Source organism: Cimex lectularius, unplaced genomic scaffold (assembly GCF_000648675.2).
Source record: "Cimex lectularius strain Harlan isolate CLEC.00 unplaced genomic scaffold, Clec_2.1 scaffold185, whole genome shotgun sequence".
NCBI lineage: Eukaryota > Metazoa > Arthropoda > Insecta > Hemiptera > Cimicidae > Cimex > Cimex lectularius.
Window position 1 is genome coordinate 790,197 of NW_019392756.1, and position 22,272 is coordinate 812,468.

Below are 22,272 nucleotides of genomic sequence, written 5' to 3' on the forward strand. Positions count from 1 at the left end.
CGTCATTTCGGAAACGTTCCCTTCGACAAAACAAATTGCAAAACGCTTAAACGGTCTTTAATGGTTCAAATTGTGGAAAATCCGACCAATTTGGGGTAGGGGGTTTAAGCTATTTGGCCGATTGTTAAGTTTATATGGTAAGATGTTAAAAGTATGCTAGAACAATTAATTAAGGTTTTTAGTTGAGATAAAAAAGTCAATGGCACGAGCGGGATTCGAACCCACGATCTTCGGCTAGATACGCCGCTGCTCTACCACTTGAGCTATCGTGACCTCGATCCACTCAGACACCAATTTCCCATCTCAACCCCACCTTTTGAATTTTCCCTCCTTTTTGCCATTTTTCAAATGTCAAATTTTCAAATGGAATTGAATAGTATGCTAGAACTATGAGCCTTATTATCTTAAGAACAGAAAGAACCTTAACAATTTGTTTAATTTTAAAAAATATATTTTTAGATAAATTATTAATTTATTAATCGAATAATAAAAATTTCTCAATTGCCTCAAAACGACTGCAGTTTGAAGACAAGAAAATAGTAAGAAAACCCCCATTAAGAGAATCTGTAATAAAAAAGTTGACATTTCCTGTAAATCCGTTCGATTAATCAACTTATTACTGACTGAAAAACGTTCCTTCGTCTTTAATTTAATTTGTTATTGATAATTAAGCTATAACTCTTTAAAATAGAAACAGCATGACAGAAGGACAAAAATCTTGAAATTTTCACGGTTTTTCCACGTCCTGTTGTTACCATCTCCTATAAATAGAATCAACTTTCATTTCAAATGTACACAGATGAAAGGAAATTAAATATTTTCTATATCTCGATCGAACGAAGAAATTTGACAAGGATGGCGAACCATTCGAAACGTATCAATTATCCAATCTGTCATTATGACACAGCAGACAGCGCAATGTATATAACGTACATGGCAATAAAAGTTATGTCCTGTTTAAAAAAATAAATAGATAAATAATTATATACAGATTTTTTCTCCAATAAACAGTCTTTTAAACCTGCATGTCCATTAATTATATCATCGTTTATTTTTTATACTCAAATTTAAAAACTAGTTGAACATATAAGTAAACAAACCAATAAATTATTAATTAATTTATTACTTCGATGGTTAAATGACAAATGGAAATTTTTTTTCAAAAGAAGAACAAGGAAATATTGGCAAACTCGAATTTTTGGTCGGTCGAATATTTTTTAACGATAATGCTAGTCCGGTCAAACATTAAAATCGTGTAAATTAAGTAAATAAATCTGTATAATTTGTAATAAATTTATAACTGGTGAAAATATTTTTTTTTGGAAAAAACGGCTAAACAAAACGAAAAATGGTCTATTTTACGTGGGATATTGCAAAAACTACTTTGATAATGTTAATCTTGGTCAAACCTTGAAATTATATAAATTAGTATCCTTAAATTCATAGTCATATCTTATATGGGTTTGTTTAATTTAAACAATGTTTATAAATCCCAGGCTCTGAAGATGATCTCAATAAAGGTAGAAACGTTGGCACGATAAAGAAAATGCTATTCTAAACCTACACCTCACCAGACCACATCTCACCATCTTAAATAATCATTACTTGACGGTCAATAAATATTACACCCAATTAGTAGGCAAATTCGAACAAAAATAAATTAATTTTTAAGTAATTTGATTAAATAAAAAACCGAAAAAATTGTAGTTTGGAAGAAAAAATATTTAAAAAATCAACAACTGTTTTTCTTCTAGGTTTGAAATCATACTAATTCCTAAGTAAATCTGTATAGTAAATAATTAATTTATAACTACGTTGGTTTAATTACTAGTAAGTAAGAAAAACATTAGCAAAATAACGAAAATTACTGTTCTATAATTTTGGACTAGTCAAACAATGACTTCATAAAGTTAGTAGGTAAATCTGCGCAATTAATAATTGGATTATTCTTACTTTGATTTTAATTATTAAGAGTAAAATGCGTTTCGGAAAAAAAAATTATCGACATTGGTCTATAGTTCTGGGTTTTGTCAAACTTCTACAAATTAGTAGGTAGATACGTATAAGCAATAATTAATTTGTAATTATTAATTTGATTTCATTTAAAACCATATTAACAACTAAACTGACCTATAATGTTTCATTTGGTCAAACTTTGAAATTATAACAATTAATAGGTAAATTTGTTTAATTAGTAAATAATTTGATTTAATTAATAGTGAAATTGTATTTCGAAAGAGAAACTTCAGAAAAATATCAAAAACTATTATCCAACAGTGTTCAATTCGATCAAACTTTGAAATCATAACAATCAGTCGGTAAATCTGTATAAGCAGCACCAAATAATTCTGTATAAACAGTAAGTAATTTACGACTGATGAAGGAATTTTCCTTAGAGGAAAAGTACAAAAAAAGGTTAGAAGATTTTTGTTCGACTACTTCAGAAACTACTCAAATTGTGTTAGACTTGGTCAAAATTTGAAATTATACAAATTAGAAGATAATCTGTATTAGCACCAACTAATTGTGTATAAACAGTAATTAATTTACGACTGATGAAGGAATGTTCACAGGAGGAAAATTCCAAAAAAATAAGAGATTTTTGTTGAACTACTTCAGAAACTACTCCAATTGTGTTAGACTTGGTCAAAATTTGAAATTATACAAATTAAAAGATAATCAGTATAAGCACCAACTAATTCTGTATGAACAGTAATTAATTTACGATTGATGAAGGAATTTTCACAGGAGGAAAAGTACAAAAAAGATAAGAGATTTTTGTTGAACTACTTCAGAAACTACTCAAATAGTGCTAGACTTGGTCAAAATTTTAAATTATACAAATTAGAAGATAATCAGTATAAGCACTGACTAATTCTGTATAAACAGTAATTAATTTACGACTGATGAAGGAATTTTCACAGGAGGAAAAGTACAAAAAAAAAGAGATTTTTGTTGAACTACTTCAGAAACTATTCAAATAGTGTTAAGACTTGGTCAAAATTTTAAATTATATAAATTAGAAGATAATCAGTATAAGCACCGACTAATTCTGTATAAACAGTAATTAATTTACGATTGATGAAGAAATTTTCACAGGAGGAAAAGTTCAAAAAAGATAAGAGATTTTTGTTGAACTACTTCAGAAACTACTTAAATAGTGTTAGACTTGGACAAAATTTGAAATTTATACCACCAATTAATTTATAACAGCTTTCCTTTAATTAATATGATTAATTACAAATACAGCTCAATAAGCTGTAACTGATGTTTAACCTAGTTAACTGGTAATAAAACTTTGTAAGAATAAAAACTTCAGGAAAATATCTACGATTATCCTTCAATCGTTTAGACTTGGTCTAACTTTGAAATTATACAAATTCGTCGTTAAATATGTATAAGTAGTGAATAATTTACCATGATTTGGATTAGTAGTAAAATTGTTTTTTCGAGAAAAAAAATCCGAGAAAAATGTCGGCAAGTACTGTTCATTTGTGCTGGACTTGGTCCAACTGTCCAATTAATTTATAAATGTATTAGATAAAATGAGTTTTTCGAGGAAAAGATATTCAGAAAAATTATTTACAACTGAATTGTTTGCCTAGTGATGATTTTTCTTTAGAGGTTTCGCGTTTCCTTTGATAATTTGATCATTATTAATGATTTTTTTGGGGGGTGGGGGTTAGCTTAAAATTTTATATTTTCTCTTAATTGTTGAAGAAACGTTTCTAGGATTGGGATTGTTTTCTAATATATTTCTAACTGGATTATAATTTCGGTCTATAATTCGGTTAATAAAAATGTTTGATGAGCCGGATCATGTGTCAACGTCCGACGTGATCATGGATGGCCAGGTGGCGATTTTTCCGTCCGGTAAAGGACGCTCGGGACCGGACGGCCATCGGATTACCGACCGGTTTTCGAACATGCCCCGACCCTGGAAGCTCCTCGTCGGCCTGGGAGAAATGACGGGACGCTTTCCCTTTTCAAATCGCATCCTTCGAGAATCCCAGTACCCCGGATGACGGAAATGTCAACAAGTGGCCAAATCTCAGAGACGGGGATCCGGAATAAACAAAACAAAGAACAGTCGAAACTTGGCGATTTTTTCTGTACAAAGAATGGATTAAAATAGGATTTCTTTTTAATTTAATCTAAGAACAATTAATTTTATACATGTACTTCTAAGTGCAACAATAAAACAAGTTTATTCTTTAATCAGTACGTAACATGGCTTTTTATCGGACTTTGTTACGAGAAAAATACCATTTCCAATAAGAAAAAAAATTATCGTCGGTGGTTGAAAAAAAAAAAGTTCAAATGCCAAAAAGATCATACATTTTCGTCAAAAATGACACGCATAAAATTAAAGATCAACTTGAACACTTTTGGAGTAGAAAGTGAGTTGTATTTTCTTTCTCAAGAGATGAGGTTTCTCGAGAGATTTTGATTTAGAAAATATTTTTTACCAATGAAGACCAGTATGATTTATTTTCATTTTTTCCATTCTTTGAGAAAACATTTTAATCAATACCTCATGGAGCTTGAAGTGATCATATATTCATTATTCAAGTAAAACTTAAGTTACTTTTAGAATTTATTTTGTGGTGAATTTTTAATATAGATTGAATGATTGATGATTTGATGATGATTGAATGATTTGATATAAATTGATGATTGCTTTAATATAAAATTAAGTGGTCACATATTCATTATTCAAGTAAAACATAAGTTACTTTTAGAATTTATTTTGTGGTGAATTTTTATTATAAATTCAATTTTAGGTTTTTTACTTTATATTAGGTATGTTAGGGGTATTTGATATCAGGCCATGATTATGATTTTTCCTTATGTTTTCAAAGCATTATAACTGTAAAAACATTAATTAATAATTAGTGAAGGAATTTTCCTAGGAGGTAAAAGTACGAGAAAAAAAAAACATTGCGAGACTGATTTTCGTTTCACTATTTCAAAAACTACTTTAATATTAGACATGGTCAAATTTCGAAATTCTAAAAATTAATAGTTAAATAAAGAGTAACAAATTTATAATTTGGTTTAATTAGTTCTAAAACTTTGAAAGACCTAGTTTCAGACAAATACCAATAGTGTTAGGTATTTTCCAAGGTCCAAAGAAAAATTCGAAGATATATTCTAAATTTTCAATATAAATTTTCGAGTATGTTATTTTTTTATTTTTGAGCAGATCATGACAAGATTATGATTTTTCTCTTACTCTATTTCTTATGTGTATTCATATCAGAATCTGTCGAAATGGTAGTGAATTTATAACTGGTGAATAAATTTTCCCAAAGGAGAAAAGTACAAGAAAAAAACTTTAACTTGTTACTTCAAACTTTGACATGTTAAAGGTTAAAAGTTGAATCTGTATAAGTAGTAACTAATTTGTAATTTTATTTAATTACAAATAAAACTGTATTTTGAAAAATCTAGCTTCAGGTAATGTTAGGTATTTTTCTTATGGGGGGTAACAAAAAAATTTGTAGGTAATCTGTTAATTTTTAATATAAATTCGAGTATGGTATCTTTTCTGTTATATCTGCCATTATGACGATTTTTTCTTACGCTATTTTTTTATATGTATTCACAACAGTCCAAGTGTAGAAGTGGTAATTAATTTATAACTGGTGAAAAACTTTTGCTAATGGAAAAGTTAAAAAAAAAAAAGACTGCTTTTCGTTGAACTACTTCAAAAACTACTTTAATGTGGTTGGACACGATCAAACTTTGAATTGTTAAAAAATTGTAGTTAAATCTGTAAAAACAGTAACTATTTTACAATTTGATTTAATTAGTAGAAAAACTGTATTTTGAAAGACGTACCTTCAGATAAATATCGATAATGTTAAATATTTTCCTAGAGGGAATAAAAAAATTGTCGGATTGACGGTTAATTTTTCAATGTAAACTGGAATATGGTCCTTCTTCACTTTTGAGCTGCAATATCTGACATTCTGATGATTTTTTTTCACACTATTTCTAACATATACACAGCAGCTCATCTGTAGAAATGATAATGAATTTATCAATAGTGAAAGAATTTTCCCTAGTGGAAAAAGCAAAAAACAACAACGAGAGATAAGCTGTTTTTCGTAAGACTTCTTTAAAAACCACTTAAATCATATTAGACTTGGTCAAACTTTGAAATGCTAAAAATCAGTATCTGAGTGAGGAGTAAATAATTTATAATTTGGTTTAATAAGTAGGACAACTGTATTTCGAACGAGTAAGTTTTTTCCCAGAGGGAAGTACGAAAAAATTGATTGACAGTTAATTTTCAATATAAATTTTCTAATATGGTACTTGTTCTGTTGTATCTGACATTATGATGATTTTGTCTTACGCTATTTCTTATATGTGTTCAGCAGTCCATCAGTGAAAGAATTTTCCCAATGGGAAAACACCCCAAAAAATTGGGAGTTAAGTCTGTTTTTCGTTGGATTTACTTAAAAAAACTACTTATATAGTGTTATTCTTTGGGGGTTTGATCAAACTTACAAATTATACAAATTAGTTGGTAAATCTGCGTAAGTAGTAATACATTTATAACAGTATTTAATTAATATCATTCAATAAAGGTTAACTAATTTAATTTAATTAGTAGTAAATTCATATTTCGAGAGAAAAATCTTAACTGTTGTTCAGTCGTTTAGACTTGGTCAAACTTTGAATTTATAACGTTTAGTAGCTAAATCAGTACAAGAAGTAATTAATTTATAAAAGCGTTGATTTAATAAATAGTCAAATTGTATTTTAGAAAAAAACTCGAGAAAAATGTCTATAACTGTTCAATACTGTGTTGGATTTGGCTAAATTTGTATTAAATTTTATTGGTTTAGCAGATAAATCTGTATAAATAGAAGTTAAAAAAAACTCGAGAAAATTGCCTGACTGTCCAATATTGTGTTGGATTTGGCTAAAATTATATTAAATTTTATTGGTTTAGCAGATAAATCTGCATAAATAGAAGTTAAAAAAAAACTCGAGAAAAATGTCTAACTGTCCAATTCTATGTTGGTTTTGGCTAAACTTACATTAAATTATATTGGTTTAGCATATAAATCTATGTAAATAGAAGTAAAAAAACTAAAAAAATTGCTTTAACTGTCCAATACTGTGTTGGTTTTGGCTAAACTTACATTAAATTATATTGGTTTAGCATATAAATCTGTGTAAATAGAAGTAAAAAAACTCAAAAAATTGCTTTAACTGTCCAATACTGTGTTGGTTTTGGCTAAACTTATATTAAATTTTATCGGTTTAGCAGATAAATTTGTGTAAATAGAAGTTAAAAAAAACGAGAAAAATGTCTAACTGTCCAATGCTGTGTTGGATTTGGCTAAAATTATATTACATTTTATTGGTTTAGCAGATAAATCGATATAAATAGAAGCAAAAAAAAAAGAAACTCGAGAAAAATGTCTATAATGTCAAATACTGCATTGGATTTGACTAAACTTATATTAAATTATATTGGATTAGCAGATAAATCTGTGTAAATAGAAGTAAAAAAAAAAGTCTTTAACTGTCCAATACTGTGTTGGATTTGGCTAAACTTATATTAAATTTTATTGGTTTAGCGGATAAATCTGTACAAATAGAAGTCAATTTTTTCAATTTGACCGGACATTTGATGACGATTTGATTTTTTATTGTTGCTGGTTTTTAAAAAACATGGATCTTTTATTTCCCTCTTGAAATAATGCTACGATCATTATTTTTTATACGAGTTATTTCTATGTTTTGCACAGTTTGAAGTTTGTTAAATTACATATATTTAAATGGTTTGACGTATTTACTAGGAAAATTTGTACGGTTGATTTAATTTTTTTTTTAAATTGAGCCACTTCAGAGAAAAATCTTCAAAAATAATCCAAGTACTTGGATCTTTGTTTATTTTTGTCTTTGTTATTTTTATGAATAGCATAGTTTGAAGATGATAGACTTGCAAGAGATACTGTGACTTTTTTCACGTTGGCCGGTTGGTTAGCGCGATTGTGGGTTCGAATCCCGGCACATTCAACGGAATTTTAATTAGTAATATGTAAAAGGCATTGTAAAGAGATTTGACCATTCGTCCCGGACACCCAGACAAAAATATGAAAGTTAAGTTCCGTTTGTATACGCTTACAACTTCAGACGGTTTTGTACAATATTCTTTTTTTCCTGAAAAATCAACGATTTGCCGATTTTCACTGGGAAAATCCGTTTCAATCGAGTTTTAAAGGAGTTTGTTTGATTGAGTCGCATAGCACGTGGTACCAGCTGCTTTGGTGTACCTCGAGTGGTTCATTTAAATATGAGCTTTGTGCCTGCCGCGTGCCCGGGACCCCCGGAAAAAAAATCCACGTGTCAAAGTAGAAGGACCGGGGGTTGAATTTATTTTGCATAATTCATTTCGCCCGCAGAACACACGTAAACACAAAAAAAAAAAACTTTTCGGCCACTTTCTCTTCGACGCCCTCACGCGAAAGTACGTGAAAACGGTTCTGTTCTCCGCGGATTTCGACGTAGCACGAAACTTTTTTTTTCCCGAGGAATTTATCCAAGCTGTCATCACCGCTTTCCGGTTATAGACAAAAGCACAGGGGAGACAATGAGAGGAAGCCTGGTTTTATGATTTAATTATTAAGTTCCTTCCTGGTTTTGGTTTTTGATGAAATGAACAAAGTCGAGGAGCAACGCACTCTCGGTGATTTGAACGAACTGGTCGCAACGATGAAACAGAAGAGATAAGGCTTTACTGGAACTTGACATGCTTAGCGATATCGGTCTTAGTTTAAAGTGAAGTTTGACTTAGAAAAAACTGCACCTTTGGAAAAAGTTTCTTATTGATAATATAAAACATTGGGTGAATTGATCAAAGCTTTGAAGATTTTGTAAAAAAAAAAAACTTTTACCACGGCTTTTCGTTCAAATTAAAACATGGGGTTAAAAAAAGCTGCCTATTTGTTTTGTTTTTTTCACATCCGTTCTTTGGTTTTTCGCGGATTTCCATCTTCCGCCATTTTACGCTTTCAGGGGTGGTTTTTCGGGCGGCGTTCGGAGGCGGAATGAACCCGGCTCGGTGGTATGCGCAAGCCTAGCCACCCCCGCGCGAGGACACACCCCTAGCTGGCAATCGGAAAGGGGCGAAATTCCATTACGACGTTTTCCGGGAGGGTGGGCCCGGGGTGGGGAAAAAAAGGGAAAACGGTTTTTATACGTCCAAGGAAAAAAAAATCGCAAATTCAAAAAAAAACCCAAGGTGTACTTGTCCTCCTTTTTTACATATAACCTCGGTTTACAGATTCAGAAAAGGTTAAAACCGCAAAACAACCACCCCTAAATCGACGTTCGAAATAGGACAGCCAGACCAAACAAAATTTAAGCCTGTTTTCACTAGACCGCCCAAGGGGCTGGGGTGGTAGACGCGCATTTCCGGAAATTGCGGTCGTAAACAATACCGAAGAAAACCGTTTTCAGGTAGCCCATCAATATTGAACCAACCATGAAAAACCGTCTCGATGAAGTAAAACCGGATTGAAAATTACAGAAATACAAAAAAAAAATCACATTCTGCTCGGATGTAGTCGCCAAAGTTGACTTGGTCATAACAGAGCGATTTAAATTTTAATAAATACATCGAAAATACAACAATTTGATCGTCATAATAATTTTCTTTATACGTATTTAACATTAAAAAAATACGTTAGAAGAAAATCTATTGGCCAAATCTGACATCCAAAATGTATCAGCATGAGCGATTTTCCCCCGATGTATTTTAAATTATAATATCAACAAACCAAAGTAAATTAACAAACATTCAAACGGTTTTTTAATACTTAATATCTGATTTAAAGAAAAAAACAATTAAAATGATTACAACGGATTAGGGCTTAAATCCGTATCATCAAGTCTATCGAAATCGTTCAGGTCTTTCTTGAGAAAAACCGGTCTTGGATTTTTTTTTTCATATCGCCTTTGAACAGTCTCTATGGCATGAATTTGAGGTACAATAACTAGCAATCTTGACTCAAAATTTAAAATTCAATTTTTTTGTCTTTACATTGAACAAGACGCGTTTTTATCCACGAAGAGACACTTTGTCAGATCTTGTTTACGTCAATTCAACAACTAAGGACGGGACTTATTCTTAAATCAATCAGTTATCATATTTCAAAAAAAAGAAGAAAAAAAATTTAAAAAAATTATGAATCATGGCTATAATTTTTTGGATAAGGTTGAGATTTTCCGCCAAAGTTTTGATTATCATCATCAAAAAACTTTTTTTTCATTAAATCGAGATACGCGGATTTCTCAATATTTACATTATAATTTTGAATTAATTTGTGATTTTCGATCAGACTTCGGACACGTTGATAGCGCTAATTGGCCACTGAGGACTTGGGGGCAAAACAAGATGCTTAAGATTTTCACGGTACTTCTTGAACGTTCAGCTCGCTTTGGCTAATTCTGACGTACAAAATAGATAATTTTGATATTTTATATATTCGTCAATATAAAACCAGGTTTGTCTTCACCGAAATTCTTATCAGGGTGGATACAGTAAAGTTTAAAGCGTATTGTTACGCTTCTCGTCATGATCACAAGATCGGATATTTTTTTTAAATTCTCATATCTCATCGAGTTTTCCGATATTTCGCGTACTTAACGGAAAATCGGTGGTCTCCGGTCATCCGGGTCCGGCTGTCCTCGTTGGTTTCGGGTCAGACAGACCGCCGTGTCCGACGAAACCGAACCAGAACGATCCGGTGTACACTCGCCAAACCGGGAAATCTGATCAAAATCACTGAGCTTTTATAAATTGACGTGTTTTTTGGTTTCTTTCGATCAGGTTTTAACGCCAAAAAAAGCTTTTCCCGTCAGAACTGTTACTTAAAGGCGCATTTTCGTTCCTGCCAGGAAAAAAATGGACAGGTCATTCCTTCCAGGTAAAATCGAATTTGTTTTAACTTTAAGCGTATTTAATGCCCATAATCGCCTAGCCATACATCACGATATTTGGAATTTTCTTAAGTATTCAACAGCCGTCAGAGGTCATCGCGGTCCCGTATTCGCAGGTCTACCCGGAACCTGAAGAACCGAACGGTTACCTCTCGGTAAAATTCCAACGACCACTTCAGCTTTTGGATATTTGGACGCAAATTTAAACCGTCTTCCGGTCGTACGGGTCCGCCTGTCTTCGCTGTCTCTACGTGGCCGCGTCCTACAAGAACGATCTTATCTCCCCGTAGAGATCTAATCAAGACTCAAGAGGACCCTTTAGTACAATTTATGGTTTTTTGAACTATTTCTTCAACGACTTTTATTGTTTACGTTCGCGTTTATTTTAATTTAATGTTGTTTTTTATTTTTAACTCGGTTGACAACCGTCATCCAGGTCCGCCTATCATCTTGCCATGTCCAGCAGGAGTACCGAACACGGGGAAAAATTTAGAAACACGTTAGCTTTTTTTGCACGAGGTAAAATTCGACTTAACTTTTAGGATATTTTTATATTTTAAAGTATAGCTGATGACCGGTCATCCAGGTCTGTGGCTGACTTTAGCCTACCAGGAACGTTTTATGTATTTTCCTATTTCCGGGGATTTTCAAAGGGTTTTTTGTCAGACCTTACGTTGCACCCGTGAAAAAGTTTAATTACAAAGGGACTTTTAGGAAAGTAACTTTAAAAAGTAAGTAGTGTTCGCCTACCTTCTTGCATTCCATTGTGCTCCTCCAAACTTTGTGCTTCACTTTTTTTCTTATTTTTTTATATGCGTCTACCCTCTGCCGAAGAAGACGGAACGATCACAGTTTTAAAATGCAGGATGTAAACAAGAGATCGCCGGCGAAAAACTGGGGGCAGAACCATATAAAATATCGTGTCACCGTTGATTCCTTATGTGGGCAAAGGCTTGCGGGGAAAAAACTCACGTTGTGAACAACAGAAAACTCGACGCGAAATAACGTAAAACGTAGAACGGAGAAATGAATCGAAAAAGCAAAAAATAAAAAATAAAAAAAAACACAAAATCACACACTATCTATATCACAATTTTGTCTGAGCTGTCCTCGCGTTTGGTCTTGTCGCCTCTTGCTTCTCTCTCCCCACACAAAGAATGTTTACGCAACGAGGTCTTGTGTGTTACTGACTGCCGACGGGGTGGGGGCCCGAGGAGGGCGCCCTGGTGGGGGGTGGGTCGCGTGGAGGGGGTCACAGGCGAAGGGGGAGTGGCTATTTTGCATACCCCCACTACACGGCCCGCCGATCCCCTCCGCGACGGGGCGGTAATTATCAAGAAGCCACCCCCTCCGAACTCTTCTCTTTCCTTCTTCATCCCTTATTTTTTCCCCCCCAGCCGCCCTTTGCACAGAAATTAAACTTTCTTCTTTTATAAAAGGGAAATCCTTTTTCTTTACCGCCCTCCTCTTAGGGGGGCAATTTCTTTACTTCTTACATCAATTTTTACAACTATTCTGAACGCTAAATTTATCACTCAGTTCACCTGAATCCTCATCGGAATGATAAACTGGACGATAATTTGTCTCATTCAAAAAATAAAAGTAGACACTCCTTTCTCTTTAAAAGAAAATTATTTTGTTTATCAATAAACTTTTGTATATCAATTTTATGATTACAACATAAAAATTTAGCACTTAAAATTGTCATAGTTCTGAGGAGGAAGCCTGAAGGCTACGAACATGCATTAAATGTAAATCTATAAAGACCAATTGTTTTCGTTCAACAATAGGATTTACATCAAAGAAACAAACACTATTTATTTGAAAGCCGCGAAAAAACGAAGAAAAAACTTCTAAGTCCTACTTGGTGCTTGGTAGGTACTTTAGCTGCGTGAAAAATAGACAAATTATCTAGCCTAATTTCCACAAAGGTCTGGTTGAGCAATTGCAAACATAATTTCAATATTGCACTAAATCGAACAATTTAATTTAAATTTAGAATTTAAATAAAAAATCTCAAATAATGAAATTTAAATGCGGTGGTAAGGTGAGGAGCTCTAGCTTCTTATAGATAGAGCAATACAGAGAGAGAGAGAGAGAGAGAGAGAGAGAGAGAGAGAGAGAGAGAGAGAGAGAGAGAGAGAGATAGAGTGAGAGAGAGTCAATGAGTGAGAAGATATATCACATGGATAAATGTTTCTATACTCTTACTTTCTGGCGGTATTTTCTCAATTTCTTTTATCCTTTTTACCTTCGTCAAGTTCATTGTTGGTCGTCTTTGAGCTTTTTTAAAAAACCCTCTCAAACTTTTGTGTATGTAATTTAGTCCAACGAGCTTTTAGGTGTTCCCGAATGTAGAAAAAGGTCGGTCGTAGGGTGTCGAACTTTGGGTCCTTATAGAAAGCGAGAAGGCATGCCGTATGAATAAATGCTTTTGAACTTTCCCCTTGTTGGTTGTATTTTCTCTTTTACTCTTACTCTTTTCTGATTTGGTTGAATCTTTATTGGCAGATTGTGAAAAAAAAAAACTCAAATTTGTGTCTGTAATTTACTCTAAAGACGGTAGAGTGTCGAGCTTCGTTTCCATATAGAAAGCCGAATGGATGAGAATGACCTTAACTCAGATTTGTTAACTTTGGTCTTATTATCTGTCTTTTTCCTTTTCTTTTATTGTTTTCAACTTTTCCAGGTTCATTATAAGTCTGTCTGCTTTCTAAAAAAATCTCAAATTTTTGTGCATGTAATTTAGTCTAAAATGGTTCTAAATGTCCCTGAATGTGGGTAAATATCGGTGGTATGGTGTCGAGCTTGGGTTGATTTTTCTTTTCTAATGTTTGCTGTATTTTGTTTCCTCTTTTCAGCTTTAGTAGGATTGTTTTTGGTAGTATGTGATTTTTATTTTTTTAAATCGCAAGTTTGTATGTTCTTAATTTGGTTCAATGTGCTCCTAGGTGTCCTCCAAAGTTGATAAAGATCGGTAATAAAGTGAGAGTTGTTGGTTCCTTATAGAGAGCGTGTAGTCGTGCCATATGAATGAGGGAGACCTTGTTCTTCAACACAGACCTTTTTCTTTACAAAGCTTGTGTTTTGAACGAACGAAATTTTCAATTTGAATTCAAGGAAATTTTATCGAAATTTATTAGCGTGAGTTCGACCGTGCAGTTTCTGTCTGACTGGTCAAAAAATACACTCGATTTAACCTGATTTTTCGTGTAATTTGCTATCTTTGAAATATTCTTACATCCTTTCCGTTCATTCTGGTCCGCCTGAATTCGCTGTTACAACTCTTTCCTATTTGCTAAAAACAGAATCTGCCCGTCTTCCACGGCCAGCCGGCCCAACTTTCCACCAGGTGTTACACTTCTCCAAACCGCGTATCAAATTTTTTTTAAAAAGATTTACGCAAGTTTTTTAATGCTACTGTTCATATGAGACCTTCTCTTAAGTACTCAGAATTACTTTTTGAATTTAAGCCTAATAAACATTTATCGATGATCAATTTGATCCTTATTTTTTCAAATTCGTTATCTCAACTTTTGTTATTTTTTAAATAGGACGCTAATGAGTAACTACGTGAAGCATTTTCGTTTCCAAATTGATGTTTCTAATAACCCTATTATTTTATTCTAATTACATTATTTTATTCGCTAAGGTAATTGGTAACCATTAATTATGGCTTATTTGTGAATTCCTTAGCGCAGAAATAAAATTTTCCTTCGAATTTCAACGTTCGTACAAATTTCTAATAAATTCACTTTACAATTAGATGTTGATGAAGTTTGGTGGATTATTTGGAAATATGCTGGGGTTTTATCAACGAGTTTTCTTTTCGTTGGGTTCACGCAGTTTTGTATCAATAGTTGGGGGGGGGGCACCTAGAAGCACATAGGACTAAATTACACATACACAAACATGAGATTTTTAAAACAAAATTCACAGACAAACAATTACGATCCAGCCAGAGCTAAAAATAACGAAAGAAAAACAGATCTAGCTCTCTATGAGGAACCAAAGCTCGACAATCGACCATTGAACTTTATTCATATTCGAGGACACCTATGTGACTTTTTAAAGTCCAAAGACGGCCAATAATGAACCATCGAAATACGAAAAGAATTAAATTTTAAAAAAATACAACCAAGAAGAGTAAAGTAGAAAAACACTTTCCCATATCAAAGGGGAATCATTCTCATCCATGTGGCTTTCTACTCGCTCTCTATAAGGAACCAAATCGCCTCACCATTCCACCGACTTTTATTCTCGTTGGGGACACCACAATACATACAAATTTGAAATTTTTTTCAATCACAGTGAATCAATTTTTAAAAGCTGAACAGAATAAAAGAAAAGGAGAAAAGAAATCCAATAAGGGTAAAACGTCAAAACATTTTCCTACATCAAGATAATACCAATTGATATGTAATGCCTATCCGATCTCTGTAAGAAACCAAAAGTCCTGACGATACCACCGACTTGTATCCTCGTTGGGAGACACCACAGTACACACACAATTTTTTTTTTCAATCACAGTGAATCAATAATGATTCTTTAAAAGTTGAAAAGACTACAATAGAAGGGGAAAACGCATCCAGTAAGGGTAAAATGTCAAAACAGAATAAAGGAGAAAAGAGATCCAATAAAGGGCAAAACGCCCAAACACTTCTGTACATCAAGATCGTACTAGTTGATACGGCACCTATTCGATCTCTATAAGGAACCAAGGGACACCGTATCTTTATACTCGTTGGGTGACCCGTAAAACCATTTTGGACTAAATTACAAACATCAAATTCGAGATTATTTTGTCTTCTATTTAACAAACCGTGAACAATGACACTGAATTTTTTTATAAAAATAAAAGACGACCAATAATGCTAAGTATAAAAATACTTTCCCATATAAAAGTTATCCTTTTTTTAAATTATGGTCCTAGTTTGATGTTGTAATGGGCTAGGGAGAACGTACGGACCAGGACGATCCGAAATGTAAAACTTCCGGTTTATCACCTCGCAGGGCTCTAGAAAAGATCCCACACATTCTTTCTTTACATTGAAAAGCGCTATTTTGCCCAACGGTACATTTTGAACAAATCCAATGGGGGACAGGAGCCGTAATGTGTTAACGAACTTACTACGACTATTGAGGCCGTTCCTACGATCATAATGGGTTTAACCGGGGATTATAATACGTCCTGTGTATACATTTGCGGCTGCATTTTCCGGACACAGATGTGGCGTTACTCACCACATAATGAGGGCTAATTGGGCCCCCACCCTTATAGTTGGCCTAAAATCGATAACTAACCCTAGAAAAAGGGCCGTGGGGGGAAAAGTAATGATCAAGCCACGAATTCCGATATTTATTCCGACGTCTCACTTATTTTCATCTTTTTACAGAGTTATACGCGAATCTTTATAAAGATTTTTGCACTTTGGGGATTTTTCTGTTAAGTAAGTAAGAGAACTTAAAAGTTCCTCATGGACGGATAATCTGGCATTGGCACCTGCTTTGCTCCGGGAAAATCGAATTAAAATGACAAAGTGGTAATGACACGAGCTGAGGAATCCGTCGTTTTTTAATACCGGCTTCGCCCTTGCTGCCTGAATAATGAGTACACCTGAGGGACGTTTACCATATTCATAGGTATCACGTGTGCCGGGCACACTATGCTAATGTCCCTGATCGATGTTCCAACCCCGAAAAATTAGAGGAAAAACGAACGAGTGGAGTTTTTCCAGTTCAAGGATTCAATAACAAACCGGAGGAAATTAGAATGTGGACAGATTTCAAAAGTGGCGAGCCTAAGTTTCAAAGATCGCCTTTGGCATGCTATTACTAACTTTTTCACATATTTTTTTGCTTTTAAGCTAGTAATTTGCCATTAAGGAAGATCGCTCATATAAAAATGAGCGAAATATGTCTAGACTATTCTACTTTTCAGAAACTTTGGTTCTAAAAAAGTTCCGAACACTAGAAAAACTTCGTCTTGAGTCGAAAGGCCGTAGGATTTCTCTTACAATTCCTACAACTTCTTTAACCCCTTCGAATATTTTTACCCGCGAATTTCCTACTTTGGACGAATAATCTGACAAATAAAGTAGCGATTTGAAAAATCTGAAGACGCTTCTTTGATGATGTCATTAATGTTCGGAAAAAGGAGAAGGAGTCCTGATGGCCGGCAGGATATCTCAGAAGAAACCGCCTCTCCCCCATACGCGACACGGTGCTTCTTAATAAAACATAAATTATGATTCTCTGCTGTATGAAAATTTGAAAAAAAAAACCGCGGAATCTTTTTGTCGAAGTCTTCGGAAGACGTTATTGATATAAAATAAAACCGGTACAAGGCCGATATAAAATATTTTAAACGTAAATCGACAGCTTACGTCTAAAAAGTCATGTCTTACTTAATCTTAAAAAAAAAAAAAATCAAACTGTGCGAGAGCTATTAAACGATCTCATCCTTCATTTGTCAGAGAGGTCCTGGTGTTCAAACCCTACCCTGAAAAATTCCGAAATTTCGTATTAGAACTTCAGTATTTAAGCTCATTTAGAAAACACCTAATTATAACAAAACTTGAGAAATACCCTTGTAGATGTTGTCCGGGTTGAGAGTGCACGAATCACAAGAATGACTCATCTACACGGTAAACAAACAGTTTAAGACCTGAAGATGATCTCAATAAAGATCGAAACGTTGGCTCCGTAAAGAAAATATTTTTCTAAAACCTTCGTCACACCAGACTGCATCTCACGATCTCCAAATAATCATATGTCAAATTTTAAGTTTAGATTGAATGTGTGGTGATTAGTGACCGTTAATCGATATTTATTTAGAAATCGTGAGATGCGGTCTGGTGTGATATAGGTTTCAGAAAAACATTTTCTTTATCGTGCCAACGTTTCGATCTTTATTGAGATCATCTTCAGGGCCTGGGATTTACAAACATTGTTTACATATAACATCAACCTACATCACACCAGACCGCATCTCACGATTTCTAAATAAATTTAATTTTTTTTTTAAATTGAATCAAGAATTCGCTTTGTCTAATGGAAAACAAATCTTTTGAAGATAGTTAATTATAGAGAATTAAATAATAATAATTTTTTTCTGGCCTTGTACTAGTGTACATCTAGAAATAATTATTTCGCACATATTGTTTGATCAAAAGGCATAAGGATATCTTGTTTTTATCGAAAAGAGGTCCTGGGGTCAATTTTAACGTTGAGAATCTCAGTATTCACTGAATTTTTAAGTCATAAAACCTTAGACAAACCTTTGAAACTACATAAATACGATATTTAAAAAAATTATAAACATCGGTAGCTTATAATCAGAGCATCACGATATCCGCAAAAAAATTGGCCCAGGGTTAAATTCTAAGCAGGATTATCATATAATTCATTTATATTTTAATAAAAAAATCCTTAAGACAAACCTCGAACCTACATAAAATAGGGTATTTTAAATAGAAAATATTTCAAAAAATTATTAATCAGCAGTGGCTTATCGTTAGAGCTTCAGGAGGTATTATACGTCAAAAGTAAGTCCTGGGTTCTATTCTAAACCAAATAATCTTAGAACTAACTCAAATTTTAAGTCATAACACTTCAGACAAACCTTTGAAACTACAGTAAATAAGATATTTTAAAAAATTTATAAAACATCGGTATCTTATAATCAGAGCATCACGATATTTGCAAAATAATTAGCCCTGGGTTAAATTCTAAGCCGGATTATCTTAGAATTCACTTATATTTTTAGTAAAAAAAAACCTTAAGACAAACCTCAAACCTACTTAAAACAGGGTATTTTAAATAGAAAATATTTCAAAAAATTATTAATCAGCAGTGGCTTATCGTTAGAGCTTCAGGAGGTATTATATGTCAAAAGTAAGTCCTGGGTTCTATTCTAAACCAAATAATCTTAGAACTAACTCAAATTTTAAGTCCCAAAACTTCAGACAAACCTTTGAAACTACAGTAAATACGATATTTAAATAACCTTAAACTACAATAAACACGATGTTTTAGTCATAAAATAAATTTTTCGAAAATTTTAGACACAAGGCATTATTATTTATCCAAAAAACCAAGCAATATTCATTCAGAAAATCTTAGAATTCGCTTAAATTTTAAGTAAACAAATTGCAGAGAAACCTTTTAAACTATAGTAAAAAGGATATTTTATTCATAAAATATTTTTTTTAAAAATTAATCATCAGTGACACCGTTAGACATGTTTTAATCGTCGTAGAGAGGTCTTGAGGTTGAATCCTACATCTGAGAATATTATAATTCATTAAAATTTTAAACCTGTCTTCAAACAAATGTTAAAACTTTGCTTAAAACGATATTTTAGTTGGAAAATATTTAAAACTAAAATTTAAACAGTAATGATGATAGGAAGTCGAGATCTTTTATTTGTCACTTTTCGGTACTGGGTCTATTCTAAGGCAGAGAACTTTAAAATTGACTGAATTTTTAATTGACCAAACTTCAGACTAACCTTTAAGCTATGGTTAAAATGATATTTTTATTTATTTAGAAATCGTGAGATGCGGTCTGGTGTGATGTAGGTTTCAGAGAAACATTTTCTTTATCGTGCCAAAGTTTGATAATTGATAATTATTCAGAAATCGTGAGATGCGGTCTGGTGTGATGTAGGTTTCAGAGAAACATTTTCTTTATCGTGCCAACGTTTCGATCTTTATTGAGATCATCTTCAGGACTCAAAGTGTTTGTCTTTTGTGTAATTGTGCCATTCTTGCGTGTCGTGTCGAGAGATATTTTTATTTTAAACTATTTAAAAAAATTATTAAACGCAATTGCTTGTGGTTAGAGTTTCAGGATCCCTTATTTTTAACTTTTAAGGTCCTAGATTCGAATCCTGGAATTTTGATGATTGTATGGATGAACTGTGCTAGCTGAACAGATTTGATTTTCAAAACAGAAAATTTTAATAACATTTGCTTTTATTAATCAATAAAAATTTAAACGTCGTCAAAAAGAAGTTAAAAGAGAAAAATATATTCTAGATTATGAATAGAAAGTGTTCTAAGTGCGTTTTTTATAGTTTATTTTGATTGAAAATTATCTTCACTTTGATTTTAGCCCTTGAGGGCCCAAGTGTCGCATAAACGTGCCATACTGAATACCACGTGCCGATTTCGAGAGAAATTTGTACCGCCGTCGAGACTTTTCCTAAAAAGTTATTCCTTTTGAAAAACACTATACCTTCCTAGGCCTTATTTGCCCGGGACCCTTTCGCCCTTAATTAGACCATTGGACTTTTCGAAGCCTTTACAGATCACAGGAACCGCCGTGAAGAACAATGAAGCCGTACCTGGCCAACCTGAGAACACCAACAAGTAAGCCCTTGGAAAAAAAAATATAGCAACTGTCAAGAAAGAACTTAACCGTCGTTCCACCGTTAAACTGTACGGTTAATGTGGGTGAAGCTCGTCCCAAGGCATTACTTTCAAATGGAAGGAAAACATAAAAATAACCCTTCTGCATGGAATTCGTTTCGTATTTAAAAATTCTTTGACGTTCAGCTTAAAGAACTGCTTAATTTTGATAATTCCCTCAAGAATTAAGACTTAAAAAATGCCTAACATGCTTTTCTTGATACCAAAATATAGAAAACCAACTATTTCTGTACAGACCCATTTTTGAATCGATTGGATACAGATCAATATTACAAAAATTTTTTAATTATAATAACAATTTTGAGAATCTCGTGACACCCAACGATGAAATAACAAATGATTTAAACTTAGGAGTGAAAAGGCTGCTTATCACCTCTTCATTTATAACACAGATTAAAAAAACCCTGCCCAAAAAATAAAATTAATTTTTCACACAATAACAAAAAGAATTTAAGGCAAAATGAGGAAATTTGATAACCTCAGGTTTTATGTTTTCCTGCTTACTTATTATAGTGAAATTGTGTTAAATTCCGGCGCTGGAGTTATTGACCAAATCTGTAAACACACAACCCAAAAAGAAAATTGTTCTTAGCATGAGAAGCAACTTTCTAGGTCTACTTTTAGAATCAAAAGTAAAAAATAAGTGTTTCAATTGTACCGAGTGAATGTATTTATTACCGTGAGAGTACTGACACTGGACTGACCGTAAAGAGAAGAAACACGTCTGATAAGGATTGGACGGATAAAAAGAGCGAGATTAGGCGGACCCCGAAGATCAGAACGATCACTCATGAAAATTAGCCACAGTACGCACAATGCATTACGTTAGAAAAAATTATGTTGATATTTTATTAATCTCTTCTTCTTTCATTCCGATTACCTGGCTAAACTCTGGAAAGATTGGACGGATAAAAAGAGCGAGATTAGGCGGACCACGAAGATCAGAGAGGGTCACTCATGAAAAGAAGCCACAGTACGCACAATGCGTTACGTCATAAAAAATTATGTCGAAATTTTTTTAATCTCTTTATCTTTCATTCCGATTACCTGGCTAAACTCTGAAAATAAGATTGGACGGGCAAAAAGAGCGAGATCAGGCGGGCCAGGATGATGGAAGGTAATCACTCACGAAAATATTCAGTACAATGCAAACGTTACATTAATAAAATTATGTTGGTATTTTCCTAAATCATTCTTCTTTCATTTTGACTTTCCAGCTAAGGTCTGGAAAAGGCATTCCGTTGGACAAGACCAGCGAGATTAGGCGGACCAAGTCGGTCGGTGAAGACCAATTAACATATTTTACAGTACGTAAAATGCAAAAGTTTCGTTATAGAAGATTATGTTGAAATTTACGTAATTACTTTTTATTTTATTTTGATTACCTGACTGATCTCTATAAAATAGATTCGATAGAGAAAAACAGCGAGATTAGACGGACCAAGATGATAGAAAACGATCAACTAACATATATTACAGTAAGACCGATAAGTACACTACATTTGTAGAAAATATTGTTTAAATTTTTTTTAATTCCTCTCTTTTTTAATTTCATTATTTGGCTAAAGACTTGAAAAGGGATTGAATGGACAAAAACAGCGGGAAGACGCGGACCAGATCGGAAATCATCTCTTAGGATATGCCACAGTGGGTACAATAAATAGTTTTATTGCCATATACAATTACGTTAAAAATTTTCTGATTCGTTTTGATGTTGATTTCTTGATCAACTACCTGAACCTGGAGAAGGATGGACGAAATTTGCGAGAGTAGGAGGAGGAGGATAGTTGTGATCACTGTACGTACTTTTTCAAATAAAAGGATTATATTTATTTAAAAAAAAAAAAAAGAACGAAAAAGTCATTCGGCT

General features: G+C 33.1%; 1 protein-coding gene across 4 annotated transcripts in view; it reads right to left on the minus strand.

Moving 5' to 3' along the window:
• The window catches only part of LOC106663051 (zinc finger homeobox protein 4), a 313,616-nt gene that overhangs the window by 113,289 nt on the left and 178,055 nt on the right, over nt 1-22,272 (minus strand). For 3 of the 4 annotated variants that reach the window (XM_024227314.1, XM_014387578.2, XM_024227315.1), the window contains exon 1: nt 11,719-12,141. The exons of the other annotated variant lie outside the window; for it this stretch is intronic. The gene's annotated coding sequence lies outside the window, so the exon portion shown is untranslated. Of the gene's footprint in view, nt 1-11,718; nt 12,142-22,272 lie in introns of those variants that run through there. 4 annotated transcript variants of the gene reach the window in all.